The sequence below is a fragment of the Aedes albopictus genome, chromosome 1 (assembly GCF_035046485.1).
Source record: "Aedes albopictus strain Foshan chromosome 1, AalbF5, whole genome shotgun sequence".
Lineage (NCBI taxonomy): Eukaryota > Metazoa > Arthropoda > Insecta > Diptera > Culicidae > Aedes > Aedes albopictus.
The window spans coordinates 86,327,151-86,336,963 of record NC_085136.1 but is presented as its reverse complement, the minus strand read 5'-3'; positions in this window follow the sequence as shown (position 1 = coordinate 86,336,963).

The window sequence follows — 9,813 nt, the reverse complement described above, 5'->3', positions numbered from 1 at the left end:
GATGCCATTCACCAACAAAGCATCTCCTAAGGACGGTATTCCAGCTGAACTCATCAAGATGGGCCCAGAAAAGCTGGACACCTGTCTGCACCGATTGATAGTCAGAATATGGGAAAGCGAAAGCTACCGAAGGAGTGGGAGGAAGGGGTAGTCTCCCCCATTCACAAAAAAGGCGATCATTTGGAATGTGAGAACTCCAGAGCGATTACTATTTTGAATGCTGCCTACAAAGTGCTATCCCAGATCATCTTCCGTCGTCTGTCACCTAAAACGAATGAGTTCGTGGGAAGTTATCAAGCCTGATTCATCGACGGCCGGTCGACAACGAACCAGATCTCCAGAAATGCCGTGAATACCCGATCAAAACACATCACCTGTTCATCGACTTCAAAGCGGCATACGACAGCAACGACCGCACAGAGCTATGGATAATCATGGACGAGAACAGCTTTCCAGGGGCGCTTACCAGACCGATAAGAGCAACGATGGACGATATGCAGAACAGCGTTAGGATTTCAGTGAACTATCCAGTTCATTCGAATATCGCTAGGGACTCGGACGGACAAGGTGACGGACTCTCATGCCTACTCTTCAACATTGCTCTAGGGTCCGTCTGGGTAGTAATGTGACGATAGACGGGGATACCGTAGAGGTGGTGGAGGAATTCGTCTACCTCGGATCCTTACTGACGGCTGACAACATTGCTAGCTGTGACATCCTCTCCTCCTCTTCTTGGCGTAACGTCCTCACTGGGACAAAGCCTGCTTCTCAGCTTAGTGTTCTATGAGCACTTCCACAGTTATTAACTGAGAGCTTCCTCTGCCAATGACCATTTTGCATGTGTATATCGTATGGCAGGCACGAAGATACTCTATGCCCAAGGAAGTCAAGGAAATTTCCTTTACGAAAAGATCCTGGACCGACCGGGAATCGAACCCGTCACCCTCAGCATGGTCATGCTGAATACCCGTGCGTTTACCGCCTCGGCTATATGGGTCCATTAGCTATGACATACGAAGGCGCATCATCAGTGGAAGTCATGCCTACTATGGGCTCCAGAAGAAGCAGCGGTCCAAAGGGATTCACCCACGCACAAAGTGCACCATGTTCAAGACGCTGATGAGATCGGTGGTCCTCTACTGACATTAGACATGGAACCATGCTCGAGAATGACCTGCAAACACTCGGAATTTTCAAGCGACGCGTGTTATGTACGATTGTCGGTTGTGAGCAGGAGAATGATGTGTGACAGAAAAGGATGAACCACGAGCTCACTGCAATTAACAGTGAACGCAGCATCAAGAAGGTGGCCGAAGCCGGAATTATACAGTAAGCAGGGCATGTTGCAAGAACGCCGGGCAACAATCCTGGTGTTTGCGACTGATCCGGTTGGTACAAGAAGGCGTGGAACGCAGAGAGCACGATGGGTGGAACAGTTGGCGCATAACTTGGCGAGTATTGGGCGTGATCGAGGATGGAGAACGGCCGTCACGAACTGTGTATTATGGAGAAATATAGTTAATTCAAATTTATCTTGTAATACTAAGTAAATAAACTAATAAGTTTCAATCAATTAAACCAATATCCATTTTCAATCTTCATATTAAAATATTATTATTATTATTAACGAGATTTTCAGCCCAGGGCTAGTTCATCTCGGTATAAATATCAAACTATGCTTCAATTGAGTTACTTTCCTCTACTCAGGTTGCAACCGTAGATTTGTCTACTCAGGCATAGCTAAGCGTTCTGTCGGATTCACCAATAATGCTTTTAAGTTTAAAGAACTGTTATTTGAACTTACCTGACAGATACAAATAAGTAATCTTATCTATTGTACGAACATACCTGAAAAAGAAGAAAGAGAGAGAAATACAAAATATACATAAGTGAAAGCATGAATTTGAGGTATCGTAAAATAAGGTCTTATGAAGTCATAGCTAACATGAACTCAAACCCTACGTCTCTCTGGAACCACCAATAAGGCATTTCTTCAGTGAGGGGCTAGTGCACATAGCACCCTCAAGGTTAGCTGCGTAGCCTGCAGCAACGAACATCGATGACTCGCTTTGGGAAATCCATCAAGGTCCATCAAAGCTGGCGCTTTGCCAGCTTCCCGATTGGTCCTTACCACTCCCTTTGTCCTCAGAAGGCGGGCTGGGTCAACCACCACGCCCACGCCCAACAGCTATTAAAGCATCAAGATTTCACCTGCTGAAGGCTTTGACCCTAATAGCTTGCACCAGAATGAGTTGCTGACTGTGGGATCTCCACGTGCCCCAGCCCTTACCGGGGACCCTTTTGCCACCGCGGGCTCGGATCTAACCCAGTAGACTGACGCCACGCTATCAGGATGTTCTCCCCGCGGCCACTTAATCGCTGTAAGTGTTGATATCGACCTCAGCGTACCGGTATGACCTACGAAGCCGACTCCGAACCCATGGACCACCTCTTGCATAGCATCTGAACTAGCCACTCTCCAAGTCTATGCACCACCTCCTCCAGAGCCCCAAGACAATGTGGACGATAGTCGTTGAAACGACTACACATCCTCAAGACAAGGTTGTCCGGAGTTGTGTCCTCATCGCATTTGGCAAGCACGTGGTCACGCATTGTGTGAAAACACAGGCATACAAACAAGACATGGTCTGTCGTTTCCTCTAAACCAGCAAAAACTGCACTTTCAGAAAAAAAAACCACTTGACCGAAACGGTGTAGACACTGTCCGAAGCAACCATGGCCTGAAGCGACCTGAGTCAGGTTGAATACATCGACCCACCTCCGTATCATAAACTAGTACTCGATTCTGGAAGTAACTTCCGAGAATAATGTACAGGTAGCCGGGTATCCCCAGACGTAGACGGTGTGCCAAGCATCAAGCATATTAGTCTATATGCCGACGAGTCTCCGGGTGGCTTCCCTGTCTTCGATAACAGTACCAGGCTATGCCGCTTCCAAATATCGGGGAAAGACACATCTGCATAGCAGTCCTGAACATCTCGGGAGCATCTGCAATAGCCAAGTTCGGAACTCCGGCCGGACGTGTGGCCTTACCTACGCTAAAGGATTTTGCTATCCCCACAAGTTCCACATCGGTGACCCTCTACTCATCACCAGCCCCAGTCCCTGGCTGTCCTACGAAAGGAGGCCAAGGACTAGGATCATGACGTGCAAAAAGCCCCTCGATGATCCCGTCCATCTCTGGAGATTGCTCTGTAGGAGCCATTACACCTCTCGTCTTGGCCATCACGATCTTTTAGGCATAGCCCCACGGATTTGCATTGGCGCTTTGACAGAGACCCTCAAAACAGTCCTTTTTGCTTGCTCTTATCTCGGTCTTAGGCGCGGCTTTTGCAGCGGCGAACATCACCCGCCGTTCGTTTCGCTCTTCCTCTGATCGTGCTCGCTGCATCCGCCGCCTAGTACGTAGGCAGGCGCGGCTCAGGTCCGCAATCGCGTCGGTCCACCAGTAAGCCGGTGGCCTTCCATTTCTAGAGTGGACTCGCTTAGGCATGGTCGCATCACACACACGTGATAGCACCGCTACCAGCTCGTCGCCGTCTAAACCAAGTAAGCTTCGCTCACGGCGGAGCGCCTCCCCAAACACCTCTTCATCGAAGTATGATGTCTTCCACCTGTGAGGGCTTGGCCTTGGCTTAGCCGCCTCTTCCTCTACCCGCTGCCTGCTGTTGTTGTAGTCGATACTGTAGCGAACCGCCAGATGATCGCTGTGAGTGTAGCCATCATCTACTCTCCAGTTCGAACTACTTGTTAAGCCAGGACTACAAAAGGTCCCGTCAATAATTGACTCCGCACCGTTTCGACTATAGGTACTCTTGGTACCGACATTAGCCAAGTCGACATCTAAGATGGCCAGTGTTTCTAGCAGGATCTGACCCCGCTGGTTCGTGAAACGGCTTCCCCATTCCACAGCCCAGGCATTAAAGTCACCCGCTATTACCATCGGCCTTCGCCCTGTTAGCACGGTCGTTAAGCGGTTCAGCATTTGCGTGAACCGCTCGATCGACCACCGGGGAGGCGCATAACAGCTACAGAAGAAGACCCCTTTTTACTTTGGCGACCACGAAGCCCTCATAGGTAGTAGACACCAACTCCTGAACGGGGTATTTACCCGTCGTCTATATCGCCGCCATTTTTCTGGTCTCATCCGCGACCCAGTTACCGTTGCCGGCGGGTACTCGGTATGGGTCCGATATGATGGTGATATCCGTCTCCCACTCAGAAACCGCCTGACAAAGCAGTTGCAGAGCCGCATCACAGTGGTTCAGGTTCAGCTGCGTTACCTGCACTGTGATTTGTTGTTCACTGCGGCATTCTTGAAGGCCGGGCACCTTGGGCCACCCATCGGATGTCTGTTGTTCGAGAATTTCCCGGTACAGATCATGGATCTTTTCGTAGAGGAAATTTCCTTGACTTCCTTGGGCATAGAGTATCTTCGTGCCTGCCACACGATATACACATGCAAAATGGTCATTGGCAGAGGAAGCTCTCAGTTAATAACTGTGGAAGTGCTCATAGAACACTAAGCTGAGAAGCAGGCTTTGTCCCAGTGAGGACGTTACGCCAAGAAGAAGAAGAAGAAGATCATGCAGATGGGCGGGCTCGTGCAGCTTCGGGCCTTATGACCTTCAGCGCCGCATCGCCTGCACAGTTTGCGCCTGTCGGGGCCTTTGCAGTCCCACGAATTGTGTCCTGGTTCCAGACACCTGAAGCAAACCTCTGGTGGCACGTGGAATGTCAGGTGACTTACACACCAGCCCACCTTTATGCTCCCTACTTTAACGGACTTTTCGACGTCCGCCACGGGTAGCTGAACCAAAGCTATCTGTGTCCCTGCTGGCCCTTTCCGTAGCTTAACGGCTGCGGCGGCCACCTGCACATCGCACTGTTGCCGCAGTGCCGCGACCAGCTCTTCCACTTCGGTGAGTTCATCAATGTCCTTGACCTTCAGAGTCGCCTCATGTGTCAGAGCCCTCACCTGCACACCCTCACCAAGGACCTCTTCTGCCAGCCTCTTATAGGCGGCGCCCTTGTGCTCCTTCTGGCGCTTCAGCTCCAGAATCATCTCGCCCGTACGAGTACGTCTGATACTACGCACGTCGGCTTTCAGATCCACGAGCTTGGCGTCGCTTCGCATCGCCTTTAAGACGTCCGAGTACTTAGACTGTTCGGTCTTGATGACGAGCGCGTCGCCTTTCTCGCGCGTGGCATCTTCTCTTTCACGCCTTCTTGGTTTGGCATCCCTGATCTCCTCGACCTGCGGGTTTTTTCTCCTTCATCTTCCGCTCGACTTTCGTCCAAAGGGGGTCCTCCTCTTAGTTCACCCTACTCTGTGGTTGCTGAAGGCCTAACAACGGTCACAACCCTCTGTTCCCTTCCATCCGGGACGGGCCAGCATTTTCAAGTTTACCCTTTCCAGCTTTCCGAGACGCCTGGTTGAGGTCCGACTTGCCGGCATTACTGCCGACTTTCGGGGTTAGTACTCTCCTAGCCTTGCGGACACCGTCCCACAGCTCCTCACCTGACGACTGTCTCAACTCGCTTCTGCGAGTGCTTATCACGAGCAGTCGCATCCGCCACACCTTTTGAACTTCCTCCATATGAGTAGACTTCATAACCTTTACTTTCGTCGTTTCCGCCGCTGCTGCAATTTCCACGAGTCTCACGTGATCTTTCTTGGCTCACGTGATCCTCTCGATCCTTGTGGCAGACATGAACATACTCTATACCAAAGGTGGCCAAGGAAATTTCCTTTACGGAAAGATCCTCAACCGACATGGAATCGTTACCATTGGGGTGTTAAGCCATAGATAAAAATATGCTTTGTGTCCATTTTCTTAAATCTAATACAAAATATATATGGCTATGGGCGTGGTCGCCAAGTTAAGGCCTCTGAGTTATTATCCTCCCTCAAATATCAAAAGACTAGCGATTAACAATTAAACAAAAGATCTGAAAACCTTCTATTATGTACGGAAATTCCCTTTGATTAGATGCTTACAACTTTTGTCTACTGTCTCTTGAGAAAAGGTCAAACAAAATAATCACCATCTTGGCCCAGTCAGTGTTACGAAATCTCATCTCTCACACATTCATTTGATTGCAACTCTACCAAACCCACTGCCGAACTGACCTGACCAAATAAATTTCGGGTAATTTCGCAAACGCACAAAGCTAAACTGTATTCAGGTTGAGAGAACCACCGCGCTGCAGCCGTGGCAGTGGTCATTTAGTTGCTTTGTTTAGCGAAATTCAATTGCCTCATCAGCGTAGGTACCTCTGCTCCCGCAGCAGACACATAGGCATTGGGCTTGGGCACGAACAGACAACCAGTCGGATAGTCCGTCCTTGGGCTTCTTCTATCAAAAAGTCGTCGTCACTTTGTACGTATACCCCTTTGATGATGATGACGAAGATGGCTGCCTGAAAGGGGGGTTCGTCCACTCGACTCGAAAAAGGTTTATTAATTTTCTTCAACAATGACTGGAACGTGCACGGAATGCTCTCGCCGGTTGGTTGGTCGGTCCGGTCGGTCTGATCTCTGCTGGCAGGAGCTTTGTTGTCCAGGTATAATTTGCATTCCCTTATTCAACGCAGGTACCATCGTGCCGCTTGCTCGATTTAACGAAATGACCTATGTTAAACAAAAGGCTTGCCCCAACTCAAGCCCGGCGGTCACTGACATCTGGGTCGACTCAGGTTGGGTTAGATGGGCTTGAAATTCGCAAACGAAAACGAGAGGAATTTTGTTGAAAGCGATGTCTTGCAGGCATGTACAAATACTGCTGTTTGAAATGACACGTGCACTTGTTAGTTATTGTGATAGAAACATTGTATTCAAGTTTTGCATTTGATTGGGTTTACAAAGGTAAACAAACTTCGATTAAGAAAGATTTGCTCCGCATTAAATGTACAATGAACAATTGATTTTTGATCAATGGTCCTTTGCGGTCAGTGGATAGAATAATAAGAATGGTGGGCATGACATGTAGCAAGAATGCCGGACAACAACTTTGCAAAGTTGGTGTTTACTACAGAATAAGTCGAAAAGCGGGCAATACTAGTATACCACATAGAAAAAATTGACTTGTGGACTCTTCCTAGGGATGTTCTGAGCATAATTCGTAGGTTGTCCCATCAATCACCCCAGGTTTTAATTACCCTAGACTCAATTTCGCTTCACCAAATTTTCCACACACGAACGCAAAATTACTATAATAACACGTCACATTAAGAAGTCACTTTCGGAGATTTATTATCCCGTCGTGACCACACTACTGGCTGACTGGAAGCACCCACTTCATGCGTGCAATTTGTTCGTAAGTAACGAACAAGAGCACCAGCGCGGCTGAGCCGGGACGATTACGATTCCGATCTCATCAGTAGTAAGAGTTTTGCAGAAACTCTGATTGCTCCTGCCTGGTCTTCACTGTCCCGATCGCGATGAAGGTGCATGCAGCGAGGAATCCTCCATCGTCGTTGATGGAGGAATCCTCCATCGTCGGAATTGGCGAAATGACCAACTATTAACCCGATGATGATGGTTGGAACGGTGAGGTGCATAACTATACACAGGTTTTCTGAATGATGGGATCACCTGTAGAATTCGATGTTCAGATAATGTCCTGCAGAGATTCGATTTCTACAAATAATCAAATGGAAATAACTCACCAATCAACATCCAATGAGTCGAATCAATTGGATGCGTTACTCTTGAATCAGTGAAATCATAACATGGTATAAACGAACAAATGAAATACAAACGAAGAAATTTATTTGCAGTGCCTCAACTCATGAAACCAAAAGTTAAAAGTTTTAAAAAGGAAAAAGCGTACTTTATGAGTTAAGAATTGAAATGGGTGGTTGCGAACTCAGCGGAAATCGCGATTTAATGAGGAACTCTAAAATGGCAAAAAAAAAATAACGAAAGGTCTGTACTTTCTTTTCATATAAATGTTATGTTTTGAACATGTTACAACATGAAATTGCTTGGTTAGCGAGGGATCCATCAATTAAATCCAACGAAACTGGTTTTAACCTTTTTTATCATATTCTAGCGAATAAGCAACAAAAAATTCAACTCCCAGTCCCAGACTTAAGGCAAAACTGGAAGCATTTCCATTTTTTTTTTTGGTTTTTGATTTTTAATAAATACCAAAGCAATATTTTCAGGCTGGGTTCCATAGAAAGTATAGTTTCAAGCTCGTGGCTTCTAGCGGCTGTCTTCCAGCTTATGTATTGCAGCTTCTGTTTTCGAGTTTCTGGCTTGACATTTGGCTGGCTGCTTCTACCTTCGTCGTGTATTCTTGTTTCTGATTTCTATCTTCCAGCTTCTAGATTCATGTTTCTGGTTTCTACCATTGAGAGCAAGGTTGTTAATCGATAAATTATCGCCGATAATTTAACGTCAACTATGACCTCGTTGACAGTTTTTCGATAATTCGACGTTAACGATAAATAGTGCGTTACATTATCGAAAATTATCGAGTTAACTGTTGAATGCCAGAAGAACACAAATCGTTGGAGTGGAGACTTTGTACTTTGGTCAATAGATGTGAATCTCTGGGTGTGTCCGTTTGTATATATGACTATAGTATGAACTTGTTAGGTCGATTTTTTTTCCTTATCATAACCTGAAGGAAATTGATACGCAATCTGCTACGTGTCAAAGTGTAATCGCCCGGGAAAAATACTTCTTATTTAGGAATGCAATTTACACAAGAATGCTTGGAGGAATTTTGGTTGAAAGCTCTGGGAAAATTTTCAATAAAACCGTTAGAGGAATTGTTCTGGAGACAAACCAGCCTTGGGCTGAAAGTCTCGATAATAAAGACATAAAAAGAGGAATTATTGGGGTTCCTGGCAGAACTCAGATGAAATGCGAGGAATTACTGAATGAATCTGTTGCGACTTTCACGATAGAATGCCTGAAAAAATACACGGAATCCCTAGCGGGATTTTCAAAGAAATTATCGTAGGAATTTATTTTGGAGTGTCAGTAAATTGTCGATGGAACCCATTGGCGGAGCCAGCTTTTTCTTTTTTCTTACTTACTCTCCTAAACATGCAAGAGAAAGAGCGGGATGAAAGAGGAGGCAAGCTGCCCCCTCTTCCATCTTTCTCTTTCTCGTGTATGTTTAGGAGAGTGAGTAAGAAGAAAGAAAATGCTGGCTCCGCCAATGATGGAACCCCAGGCAGGATTCTCATAAGAACAGTGCGGAATTCCTGACTATCGCGGCTTTATGACTTTCGCGATGGAATTCCTGGCAAAATACACGGACTCAAATAAAAGAAAATCGGGTTAAGTACGGTTCCTTTGAATTCCACTAAGAATTTGCATCCTTTGACAGATACGTATTTCGACCTCAACTGTAAGGTCGTCTTCAGTGTCTTGTACTTGACTCGACTCACTGGCGGGATTTTCGAAGCAATCATCGGAGGAATTCCAGAAGCAATCCACGTGGAACTTATTTTGGAATGGCAGGATCATTGTAGCGTAGGAATAGCAAGGAATTCCTGATGGAATCCTTGATGGATTAATGAAAGGATGACGCGAAATGTCCAATGGAACCACTGGTGAAATTTTCGTTTGAGTCCTCGAAACATCCAAACAGCTATGAGGATGTCAAACGTATGGCGTCTTAATTCTAGTTTTCAGCTGTTAGCTTCTAGGTTCTGGATTTCTGCTGCTATTTTCCGACTTCTGGCTTCTCTCTTTTAGCTTCTGGCGTCTTGCTTCTGTCTTCGAGTTTCTGGTGGTTTCTGTTTTGTACGACTCAGCGTTTGGCGTCT